Source organism: Sceloporus undulatus, chromosome 1, assembly GCF_019175285.1.
Source record: "Sceloporus undulatus isolate JIND9_A2432 ecotype Alabama chromosome 1, SceUnd_v1.1, whole genome shotgun sequence".
Lineage (NCBI taxonomy): Eukaryota > Metazoa > Chordata > Lepidosauria > Squamata > Phrynosomatidae > Sceloporus > Sceloporus undulatus.
This window is the reverse complement of record NC_056522.1, coordinates 237,941,871-237,954,628: the sequence shown is the minus strand read 5'-3', so window position 1 is coordinate 237,954,628 and position 12,758 is coordinate 237,941,871. Positions and strand designations below refer to the sequence as shown.

The 12,758-nt window shown below is 39.3% G+C and overlaps 1 protein-coding gene across 1 annotated transcript in view; it reads left to right on the top strand.

The window, feature by feature from the left end:
* KALRN (kalirin RhoGEF kinase) overlaps positions 1–12,758 on the top strand; it is a 695,315-nt gene that overhangs the window by 546,381 nt on the left and 136,176 nt on the right.

Sequence of the window (12,758 nt, the reverse complement as noted above, 5' to 3'; positions counted from 1 at the left end):
TTATTGGCCTATGAGCTCCAAGTAAGAGGGAATCACCTGCAATCTATATGATATAAACTGATCTCACAAATGAGTGACATTTTTGTCTGCTGCAGTGCAAAATAGAAAGGACTTTTCTTGCCAATGTTGTCCTTACAATATGTGTTGCTTATGCTAGGGAATAGCAGACAGAGGCAGAAGGTCAGGCAGGAAGACACCAGAGAGACAAGGGTGGATTAACAGATACAACCTGGAAACATAAGTCACTCAAGCAGTTGCTTGGGGAAAGAATACTTTTAGGAGCATGAGTGAAGCGGTGTGCCCAGAATCTGTATTCTGAAGCCTAAATCCAATTTAATCTTTGAAAAGGTGAAAAGCTGCAGTGATGTAGTTAACATGACATTTCACAGCCACAAAAGTGATTGTCTTTGTGCAACCAGAAAAAAATGGGAACCACTTGCACAGTAAGGTATAGAATATTGCTTTTGTGTAAGGTCTGTCATTCTGAAACTCTAGTAATGCAATTGGATTCAGAACTCCATGCTACAGATCAGGATTTCTTCACCAGAGATGTTGTAATTGGGGTGAGTGTGGGTGTTAAAACTATTTTTTAAGCTTTAGGTATAATAAATTTCATGCAGGGGTTCCCTGAGATGAAAATCATTTAAAGATATCCTTCATGGTAAAAATGTTGAGAAAACTCATATAGAGGAATGCCTGAGGTGATTTGAATTTAGTTTTCATTAAATGCATTTTTTAGAGTTGCCTTTTGATTTGAACAGGAAGGGAGTCTGTATGTGATTCTTCCTGCCCCCTTTTGTCCAAATATTCCTCTGTATATATCAGTGGCCTCAGAAGTATCACACAAAAGCAATGACAGAGATGTAATATTTTAAAATATCAGTTTTTAGATCCAGGTAATTGGGTTTTGTGTTTTTTCTTTTTCTTTTTAGTACACCTTGATGAGAATTTGGTGTTTGGCATTTATGCCCATAGCCTTTGAGATACTGGGATTGATTTGGGTTTGGTTTTTAAAATGCCTGAATGAGTGCTTTGTGTGGGGATGGTGTTGTGTTTATACCTGACATGTGACATATGTCACTCAAGTGTTATTGGTTTCTTTTCCTGCCAATAAAGTAGTGGTAGTTTGATCCTCCAAAGATAATGCAATTGTTAGTGAGGTCAGATAATTGCCTTGTTTAGATTCAGCACAAAATTTAACTGAGCTTCTTTTTTCTTTTCTTTGAGACCATTTTTGCAAATGTTTTGCTTTAGTAATTATATTGTAGTAAATGTATAAATGTTTACCTTTATAGGTGTTCTGGATGTTTAGGTTCCAGATTTATTTATTTATTTATTTATCATGGCAACTGATGTTTTCCATGTCATTTGTCTGGTAAACTGCTCCAGGTTTTAGTTTGAACATTTAAGGTATTATTCCAACCATGGGATCAGTGCCTTTGCATAATTCCTTTTGAGTCCAGGCTGAAACCTCAAGTGGACTTGCTTCCACACAGACACAGGAGCCTCCACCATTTTTAAGAGCATTTCAGTGCCATTGCATATTAACAAATACAGTATCTGAAGCAGAATGGAAGACAGAATAGTACAGAAAATTAAAACCAGTAAAACAAGCCAAGCAGTCAGCTCTGTTTAGTCCTTGGATGGGAGTCTGCCAGTGGATACCAGGTGTTGTAGGCTATATTTTAGAAGAAGGAACTGGAAAAACCACCTCCGCATATTCCTTGCTTAACAAAACCCTATGAAATTCATGAGGGTTCACATAAGTCAACTGAGCGCGCACACTCTCTCACACACAGAGAAAACACTATTGTGAATCTAAACAGTTTGCAGTAAGTAAACTACCCAATCAGTGCTGTAGGCTCCCAGTATTAATGATCAGGATGTGCCCATTAAAACAAGTTGAGTTCTCAACATGGAGCAAAAAAAAGGTTGTTCTTAGCAGTTGGTGCTATTACAGTTAAGTTCCTTTCTTCCAAGGCATTTCCAGGTAGATAACTGATGACTGTAGCACCATGTGGATGTTTAGCCTGGAGAAGAGAAGGTTAAGGGGTGATATGATAGCCCTGTTTAAATACTTGAAGGGATGTCATATTGAGGAGGGAGCTAACTTCTTTTTCTGCTGCTCCAGAGACTAGGACCCGGAGCAATGGATGCAAGCTCCAGGAAAAGAGATTCCACCTCAACATTAGGAGGAACTTCCTAACAGTAAGGGCTGTTCGATAGTGGAACAAACTCCCTCGGAGTGTAGTGGAGTCTCCTTCCTTAGAGGTCTTTAAACAGAGGCTAGATGGCCATCTGTTGGGGATGCTTTGATTTAGATTTCCTGCCTAGCAGGGAGATGGACTGGATGGCCCTTGTGGTCTCTTCCAACTTTATGATTCTTTGTTTCTATGATTCTCCTATTGATCCCACCCAGTAGGAAAATATCAGGTAAGACACTTCCTGAGATAAACTAGTCCCATGTCATTGGGCATCATAAATCAAAAATAAAAGTTTGGATCTGATTTGACAGCATATTGGCAGCCATTGCTGTTCCTTAAACTGGGCTACAGCCCAGTCCATGCTTATCGTGGACTGCTCCACCAAGCAGTCCAGCTGCTGGATTTAGTGCTAGTGAACAGCTTTATTAGTTTACCCAGCTGTTCTCTCTCGGTAATAAATGGCATGTTGTCACCTTCACCCACAGTATAACTGAGGTTTTATGGTAAATGGAGTTAGCATTAAACAGTAACACCAACAGGTGGGAGACTCTATTAACAGTACACCCAATGACTGAGTGGTGAGAAAAGGTGGGGTTTTTTTTCCCTTCCTTGCCTTAGATTCTGAGACTTAGAAGGATGGAGCAGGGCAGGACCTGCAGGAAACAGTGAGGGCATGGGGCATACAGTCCACTGGCTAAATACATGCTATCAGATGAGAGGTGCAGGATTCATGGAACAACCAAAGGCCTCCCTCCTCCTAGCAGCTGAAGAATTTACCACCAGCCAGTGCTGATCCTATTTGGCCAGTAAGCTGCAAAATTCACATTAAAAAGATATGTCACCAAAAATTGTGCCCAAACAATTCAACATGCAACAAATCAAAAAGGAGGTGAAAGTTCCCACTTATATTTGCACTGCTATACTCCCACTTACCATTTGCACTTCCTTACTCAGCATTCCTGCATTCAGATGCTCACTGTTTTCATTTTGTCTGGTACAAAATGTGACTTCTTATAAGGTGAGCTTCTTTTCCTACCATTTAGCTTGCATTTTTGATGGGCTTTTTTGTTCTGCAAAATTATTCACTTGTTTGTAAGATTGAAAACATCTATAAATACGTTTAAATAACCAAATCTTCAGGTTAATCCTTGTCTTAGAAGAAAGAGAGGTGTCATCCCGGCAAAGGCTAGGAGCCATCTTAAGAGTGCAGAAAAACACAAAAAAGTGTATTGTTATAAAAGCACAGCATTAGTGTTTTAATTTGGCTATGATTCATATAGCTGCTAGATAGAAAAGTAGCTAGTTAAAACTATGTCTCCCTGAGTTGCCTTACACAGTAGCACCTTATATACTTTCCTCCCCATTTCCACATATGGGAGTGGAGCTTAATAGTGAGAAGAAGGAAACATGGCAGGTTATGAATTGGGGTTATGAATCCACACTTGCTCTCCCTTTTCCCATCAGTGGAAATACTGAGGCTGGAGTAAGATACAAGTCTTGGAAGAGAAGGTTGGCTTTTTATAAGATCTAGGACTTCATCATACCAGGCTTGTAAAACACCCAAATATCATTTGTGTAGTATATGCAAACATACCATATTGGGGACACTCATTATTGTACAAAATACTTCAAAAGTGCAATAGTGCTGCTTCTGTCCGGGTCTCTGTCTTCTGCATGCCTCCATAGCCTCACCTCCCTGCCCTAACCCCTTCCCAGCATGCCTTTTCATCTGTATTTATTATTATTTGTTTTTATTTTTAGCTCAACCTTGTGATCATGGCAATCCATTAAGTAAAAGTAAAGAAATAAAAGTGTTTTTTTTTAAAGGAAGAAAGAAAAAGAGCTTTCGCAGGAATAGCAAGGGAGGGGGGGGAAGAGGAGCATAATCATGCCTATTGATACCATGTGACTTCCTGCATATCAGAATTGATATGAGGCAGAGGAACTTATCACACTGTGAATCAAAGTGGAAATGTAGCAGGATTGGGAGGCTTTGATGGGGTTCCATCAATGAGAAAAAGCACTTCAGCAATGAATGGACTACAGACCAGCTACTGGACAGACACAGAGTCATGTGATGAAGTACAGCCACAGATACTGCTATCCTACTCTAATTCCTGTTTTCAACCGTTGTATGAAAAAGTCCAGTAAGAAATGAAAGAAGAGGTGGGTCCTTGAAGCATCGTTGTACTGAAACACCTATGAGTCCTAGCTAGCAGAATCAGTGGTATGGGATTTTAGGAGTTGCAGTCCATCAGCACCTGGAAAACTATACTTTTCTCATCTTGGATTATAATAATTAAGTTTTGATTAAGCATCAACTGTAGTAACCAGCTTCCTTGGTCTAGGCTGGTGTGGGTTTTGCATGACATAAGTACAAAAATAGGACATTCCCTCATTATTAATCAAGTTGCAATTTCAGTTCAAGGCCACCAACAAAAATAACATTACAAATGGTGAATATTCAATTTACTGATTTCTTGATTTATTTGAAAAATTTTATCATGCCTTTCTTGTGTAATTTCATTGATGAAGGCCACAACAATTAAAAATTAAAATAGCAATTAAATACAACAATGCTGACAATTAAATAATAATAGTAACAGTATGGAAACAGAGACAGGCTCTTCATATAGAATCATTTTGAAAATGATAATCTCATATTACTATTCTGATTTACCAATTGCTGTGTTAAGGTTTTTCAGGAAAGACAATGAAGAATCCTGAAGCACTTAAGGACCAACAGTGTTATAAAAGTTTGAATGCTTAAATTTTGGGTCTATGGACCATAATAAATTATGATGATGTTATAAAAGTATGAGTTTTCATACATGAAGTGTTAGCTAAAATTTCATGTATACATATAGTCACCATATTGTGGGCCACAGGGATTGTAAACAGTGAGATCAGAGGGAAATTAAATGCACAAAGCAATGACAGTTACAATTACATTAACATTGTCCATATACAAAGCTATTGCTTGTAACACAAACAACCTGATACCAGGTAAGACAAGAAACACATGTAGTTTGATAAATGCACGTGCATAATTAAAACGTAGTGTTTTAAGAAATTCAACCAATGATTTTCTTGAACAAGAAATGCTTAGATTATCATCCTGAGTAGCCCCAGCCTTTGGCTGATCTCAAAAGTGCAAAAACAGTTTCTTAGACGTTTTGTTATCTAATGCAGACCTCACTACCAAGATGTATTTGTAAGATTGCAAGGATAAGACATCAGAGAGGAACTTATTTTGCAGTGTGAAGGGAAGAACTTGACAGAGGAATGCATTGTACATATACTTTCCTAAAACACATCTGCTGTCCACCCTTCCTTCATCAGTGGGGTTACACTAATCATTATGCAAAGGGATCTTGTAGTACCTTTGAGACTGTGTTAAAAAGTTGTAGATAAGATTGACTTGGTCTACTTCCTTGTTACATAATTTACTCTGTAAAAGAAGGCAGGGATGCACATAAAACCACGCCTTCAAATGTAAAGGCATACCAAAGTAAAACCTCTACAACTTTATCTTGCTGCTCTACTTGTGTATTAACTTAGGGCATAGGTGAGTACTGTGGGTTATACACTGATTGTGTAGTTGCAGTCCAAAATAACCTTGGCTGCATCTGCACTGCATAAATAAATAATAATAAACATTAATTGTCATGGCTCAATGCTGTGGAATTGTGGGAATTACAGTTTTGTGAGAGATTCAGCCTTCTCTGTCAGAGAGCTCTGATGCCACAACAAACTACAATTCCCAGAATTCCTTAGCACTGACCCATGGCAGTTAAATAGGTGTCAAACTGGATTATTTCTGCAGTGTGGATGCAGCCCTTGTTTCTTCACTGCAAATAAAACTTTACAACTTTTACTTGATCATTTCTCCATCCTGAGCTTGGAAGAAACATGTTATGCATAACAACATTTCCTGAAATGTCTTGCTTTTTAAAGCAACAAGCTGATAGTGTCCATTCCTTCATAGTTTAATATTACTGTTAACATATTAGCGCTATGTGTCTGTATGTATATCTACCTGTCTCTCTGAGATGGCTATGATGTGCCCACTTTTAAAAAAAAATCAGGCTTTTTTTAAAGTTAAAAATAAAAAAGTGCTACTAGCTTGTTATTCATAAAATAATGAGTAAGAACATTTCTCAAAAGGATTTCCACAAGTGGAAGCCATATGAAAAGAACACTCCAGGGAGTAACAGGGCATTTTGAGGATCACTAGAGTGCTATTCCTGGATTTTTAAAAATGTCACTTTCTTTGCTGAGAGTTATTCAAAGAACATGTCATAGCCTCGTGCAAGCTTCAGCCTAAAGTGAGTTCTATGAAGTCTTGATGGGTGGGTGATAGTTTGGTAGTAATGCTGGTAATATGTTCATAAAGAGAGTTCTCTGGATAGATGTTTTAGATTCCTAAAACAAGGATATTAAGTTTAGGAGACAGAAATGTCTAAACAAGAGAGAGAAATGATTCCTCACTGTCTCCAAGTCTATTGTTGCCTACAAGAAAAAACAACACTGGCATCCATAGGCTGTATCAGGGGTTAGAAAGTGCAGCCCTTAGTCCACATATAGCCCTTGGGACCTCTAAGTGTGGCCTTAGAAGCCCTCAGATACCCCTCTCAATTTAATATTTTTTAGTGTTTGAGGGGGGTTTTTTTGCTCAAAAACTGTTCTTAAGACATCCAAACCTCCTGGTCTCTCCTTGTCTCCTCTGAAGCAAAGGACATCCATCAAAGAGTTTGCAAGCCAAATTTTCTCTTTTTTTCCCTTGTCCACATGTCAGGATGGTTTGAGGTAGAACTTATTTACCCTTTCCAGATTCATTTTCCTTGGAATCCAAGCTAATGTTGTTCCTCATCTTTGATGTACTGTACTTGGTTTAAGCATTACATCAGCAACAGCTAAAACAAATTGTAATTCTTTTTCCTCCTCTTTATTTACAAAATTTAATCCATCATGTTTGGTGGGCTTCCCAAATCCCCAGTTTATGCAAAAGCTTTGTTATTCTTACCATGTGAAAGCGAAATCCATAGGCTGTGGTGCCATGTGGTTAACTATATGGAATAAGAATAATGTCTCTAGTGACGTAGGCAGATTTAATGGTTCTTGCACAGTGGTTCTCTGAAAAGAAAGGTGCTCTGCTGAGGTTTCCTCCATTAATAATAATAATAAAATTTATTTATATCCCGCCCCTCAGTGCAACACAACCGAGGTGGCTTACAGCATTAAAATATACATTCCATAACATAACCCCCCCCAATGCAGCCCGCCCCTTAAAATACAATTAAACCAATTACAATTAAAACATACTTAAAAACAGTAGCAATAATAACAGATAGATGGTAATTGTAGCCAATCAAAGGTTAACTAGTGGGGTCTTCTTTTGGTGGCTGGGTATCTATTCAGGAAAGGCCTGCCGGAAGACATCCATCTTAACAGCTTTTTAAAAGTTGTTCAAGGTGGTAATATGATGGATGTCATCCGGCAGGCCATTCCGTAATCTGGGAGCGATGGCCAAAAAGGTCCTCTAGGCGGTTGCAGACAGTCTAGTTTTTAAAGGTTACAGCAGATTCCTCCCAGGGGACCTGATGGTGTGGGGTGGATTGTACAGAAGGAGGCAGTCCTGGAGATAGGTTGGACCCAATCCATTTAGGGCTTTAAATGTGATAACCAACACATTGTACTGGGCCCGGAGACTGATGGGCAACCAGTGAAATGATCTTAAGATCAGTGTTATATGGTCTCTTCTGGATGTACCTGAGACCAATCTGGCTGCCATATTCTGTACTAGTTGAAGTTTCCAAACCAAGCACGAGGGTAGCCCCATGTAGAGTCCATTACAGAAATCAAGACAGAAGGTTACCAGCGCATATACCACAGTTTCAAGATCCCCAGCTTCCAGGAAAAGGGACCGCAACCATTGAGGAAGCTGCTATTTTTTTTTTAAGCAGCTTCTAGACAGCACTCGTGCATGCTCCTTTTAAAGCAGGAGTCATAAATTGCAGTGGGTGGATCTGGGAGACAATTTTCTATTCCTGAGATCCTCCAGGTAATGCACATGCTTCCAAAAATGCCCAAACAAGCAATCACACAAAACAAATCAGATGTGATCTGAAGTTTCTCCTTGTTTTGAAAAAAAGTGGGAGGGTGATATGTTAATCACATCAAGTATGGCATAATGGGTTGAGTGTAGGACTAGAAGATCAGGGTTCAGTTCTCTGTTTGGCCATGGAAAGTCACTGGCTGACCTTGAGCAAATCACAGCCTCAGGAAAAGGAAGTGGCAAGCCTCCTCTGAATAAATCTTGCCAAGAAAATCCTGAAATAGGTTAATACAGTGGGTTCTTGGTATCTGCTAGGGTTTGGGACCAGGACCCCCTGTGGATACCAAAATCTGTGGATGCTCAGTCCCATTGAATACAGTGGCATAATGAAATAATGTGTATAAGGTGCAAAATCAAGGTTTGCTTTTTGAAATTTGTTCAAACCATGAACAGTTGAGTGCATAGATGCAGAATCTGTTGCTATGGAGGGCTAACTGTAAAGTCGGCCCTTCATATCTGTGGGTGTTCTGTCCTGGACACCCCTGCAGATGGCAGTTTCCATGGGACTTCGTCTCATTGTCCTCAATGGTGGTGTGACATGTGCACAACCACATGCACATGCTACCACTGAGGAGAACAGGGCAGAGCCATCTGCAAATGCTCCAGTCCATAGATGGCATGCCTGTCAATAGGAAGAGCTGATTGTATTCACCTTTATCCAAAGATCTGAAAGCAGCCTTAAGGTCATCGGAAGTCAGGTTCTGATTCTAAGTGTTCCTAAAAGGTTTAGGCATGTATAGGGCTGTTCATGATTCCTTCCAAACCAATATGAGCCACATTGCTGCCATACCATGAAACTAGAAGGGGCATCACAGTCTCTTCTTGTCATCTTTTTCTTTGATTTTAGTCTGGCTGGGTGTAGGCTCTCAAAAAATGCAAAATTGCACTCCTTGGTTTAATCGTTTTTGTGAAAAACTATCATTTTCATTCTTCTAAAATAATTTCCATGATTGGGTATGGGCCATTGGTAGGAGTCTACTGGGTTCAAAAGGCTCGCTATAGCTGCATGTAGCCCACAGGCCACACTTCCTTTCCTTGTATTGGAATGATCCACTTAGAGATTAGTAAGAAAAGGCTTAAAAGGTTTGTATTTTGTAGCAGGAAAAAGCCATTTACAGGTATGTCACTGGCAGCAAGAGCAAGAAAGAGCTATGCCATTTCTACTGATTTTTCACCATTTATAAAAGCAATCAGTCCAAAGCAGGTACTAGCAGCATAAATTTAGAATACTAGTTCCCATTTACTTCTGATCACAGTTTAACCTGTACTTCCCACACGCAATGCAAGCCTGGTGACTTCCCCTCTCCTTTCTGGGTCTCCCACATAAAACTGTCCATGTGATTTCCCCCACCTTGTGGCATATGTCTCAGTTTACTGTGAAGTATACTTCAAAACAGTTGCCTGGGTGGAAAGATACGCATACAAATGAATCAAGAACACAAAGATTTCATGTTGCTTCCCACATTTAAGGCTTCGAGAAATACTCCATTTTCTACTGCCGCCTGTCCCCCAAAAGGGATAGGTAGGCGTTTTCAGTGTTTATTCAAGTAACAATAATTTGTGCTTGTATGACCCCTTACATCTGCACTGGGGGAAGTAAGTATGTGAATCATGGCAACGGAGGTTCTTTTCTCCCCTTCCTAACTTTTAAAATATCTGAGCTGTGCCCAATAGTTGTGGAGGTGGGCTCGGCACAGGGAAGCATGCTGTGTCTTTTAAAAAATATATTATTCTGCTTCTAGTTCTTTCTTTCTGTATAATATCACTATACAGTCAAGACTGACACCGTGGAGTTACCTTGCAGCTGATTTTGTTATGAAAGCCATACAAAGTACATCCTGGTAGAGCAACAAATGGCCAAGTAATGGTGTTTGCTGTGTAGAAATAGGTAACCAAGCAGCAGATGGTACTTCATGTCCTATGATGTAGTTTCTCTGAGTAAACTGATGGCATCTGACAGACTCCGATTTCAGCAGGGAGAATCCAATCCAGATAGAATGATCAAGTCTAAACAGGCAAGATTGTGTCAGAAACTACACTAGGCAAAGTAAGTTAAGTAAAAGTAGATGCTGACTTGCATTAAGGAAAGCTAAGGAAGAAGATAAAGCCAAAAATTTAATACAAGAGTGACTGATTCTTCTCCTGTTTCCTGAGAAGCCTGAGGACTGGGGGTCATGAACTATGTTAGAGAAGAATAGATACATCATGGGAGTCAGATTAAACATATGTGTGCTGTTCCCCTTCCACCCTGCACTTCAGCCTTATTAATATTTGTATCTTTACTGCAGTCCCCCCAAGCCTCAAAGTTCAGGAAGTGGAAAGATGAGTGGTGTCTAAGATGTCAGCCAGAAAGAGCATGTTGACCTGACATGTATAACAGAAATATCGTTGGATAAAGAGATTGTAAAAGATTGTATAATTGTAAGAGATTTTTAGATTCCAAGCCTGAGGGCAGGGGCCTGTCAGTATAACAGTTTGTAAGCCATTCTGGGGGACTTTCTGGCTGAAGGGTGAGATATAAATACTCTAAATAAATAAATGTAAAAAGGAATTGTATAAGGTATGTGCCCAGTAGGTTTCTGACTACAGTACCAAGCTCCTCTTTCCCAATAAGTAGCCAAAGTAGCAGTAATCCATAAATAGTCCATCTTCTTACTCTCCTTTCTAAACAATCCACCAGCTTTGAATGTCTGTACCTGGCTTTGGAACCTTGAGACAGGACTGCCATTCTTCCCTTCAAACCACAGCCTCACAGACTCTCTGCTCAAGTTAATGGAGGTGGTCTTAGAAGTAACATGTTGGGTTTTCATTTTCCTATTCATTGGGCAGCATTTAAAGGCCAAAAAAGTTAATTTCTAACTTTTGAGTTATTACTGTTAATAATTTGTACAGCGGCCTTAGAGTGAGCTTTGATATTGCAGTTTCACATTGCACAAGTTAAATTTAGGAGCAGTTTCTACAAAAGTTTGTATGAGAAAACATTTCAGCAGAATAAGCCATCCATTCCAAAGTACTGGGCAAGCCTACCAAATAGTCTTACAGAGCCTACATGGGAAAGGTGACTTTTCTCTTATACACTTCCAGTAGTAGACCCTCATAAGGTTTGGAAAGCTAAACAAGAAAAATGTTGTTATACCCCCCCTCCCTCAGTATTACATTTCAAATTTACTTTGCTTTTCCAGACAACAATAAGTGATTTAGTATTAATTTGTGACAGATACTGAATAAACTGGAGATAGCTAAATCATTAAAAAAATTTAAAGTAGGGTTTGAGTTGGCTAGTATTGCGATAGCAGTTGAATTAGTCAGCCAGTCACAATGTCTTGTAGTTCAAGCACTGTGAAAAAGTCAAATTACAAAACTCTGGCAAATCCTCAGAAAATGTTTAAAGCTAAACCTTGTGTTAGTGGAACATCTGCTATTACAGCCTAATTGCTTATGCACTGTCTGTAAATCATAAGATGCTTCTGATATACATGTGATCTTGCTATAAGATGCACATGTGATCTTATCCTGCAGAATGGTGAAGTCTTCTGAGGAGTAAGGAAAGCCTAGTTCCTGGTAAAAAACTTGGCAGTATATACAAGTTGCAGAGGTGGTACAAAGTCTCTGTTCAGAATGACAGCATGATGCTAAATTGCAGGAAATAAATCATGTTGCAAACCTATAAAGCTTTGTTAGACAATCAGGGAGGGGAGGGTGTGGGAAAGGGAGAGACAGACAGAAACATTTTCAGTTTTGCCTTCAACTGCAAAGAGGCTGCTGCCAGCAAAGAAGCAGAATGCTAAAATGGATCAATTGGAAGCAAACAAAACAGATCAAGAAGGGAGTGAGTATGACCTGAACCCTTCCTCTTCCCTCTTACATCACATTAGATGGAGGGGATAATAATAATAATAGCAGAATCAGCTGTTAGCAATGACACAAATATCTAACTAGAAGAAGATCGTATTACGTTTTGCCCATTATTTTTTGCCCGTTTTTATTTATTGTGTTAATGGATGTGTGGTTTTTGAATGTGGTAAGAATTCTCCAAGCAGGACTGGCATTTGTATAAATGCAAGAAAGATTTAAGTGTTTCTCTGTTGCAGGAAAACAATTACTCATATGGTATTCATTCATTTAAGAATGGAGAGAATGTGATAGGATCAAAACTGACTTGAGTGCTTTCTGGGATCACAAGCAGTAGGAGTAAATGCTGTGAGGGAAAGTGCTAAAGAATGTTGTATTATAATGCTTCTTGTGAGAGCCCACCTATGTTTTGTGGGGAGGGTGTGGAACTTCATTCCTCAGTCCACTGATTCCTTTTGCATGTACAACAGCAGCTTTGGGGTCAAAGACAGTATCAAGGCAGCATTTCCTCAAGCCAACTGCTTAACTGCCACATGTTTCATAAAAGGGAATGGCGAGTGTAGCAAAACTTTGCAGAAACTCCC